A 490-nucleotide genomic window follows, 5' to 3' on the forward strand; every position below is an offset into this window, starting at 1 on the left:
AAGCGGGCGCCTGAAAATGAGCGCAGAGCCACGCCCAACTATCCTCCCGCCCCTCAAGCTCTTTCGGGCACCCCTCTTGAAGGGCGACTTGCGGATCATCGAACGCCTCAAAATGGTGGTGCAAGTCGCTCTTCCATTGCTTGTACCTCTCAGAGAAGAGTCTGTTGACGTACGCCAACGACTCTTCATCAAGGTCCTCCAAGTTGTAGTTCGTCTGCAATAAATTAATTACATACATTTAAATAATATAAATTTAACGTTTGAAAGAAAAAGAATGAAAAGGCCTACATACCGACAACTGGCCGCGAACCTCAGTCTTGGTCTCGTCAGGCATCACCTTCCAAGACTTCCATTGCATCGGGTAATAGCTCCGAATGACATGACCAATGTCGTGGGCCAAGGAGCTATGCAACTCCGCCGTCGGTGCAGCCCGATGTCGCTCGTCGTATCCGATGTTAATACGACTGTTGGTCACCCGGGTGACCTTCGC

This window comes from Prunus dulcis, chromosome 3 (genome assembly GCF_902201215.1).
Source record: "Prunus dulcis chromosome 3, ALMONDv2, whole genome shotgun sequence".
Lineage (NCBI taxonomy): Eukaryota > Viridiplantae > Streptophyta > Magnoliopsida > Rosales > Rosaceae > Prunus > Prunus dulcis.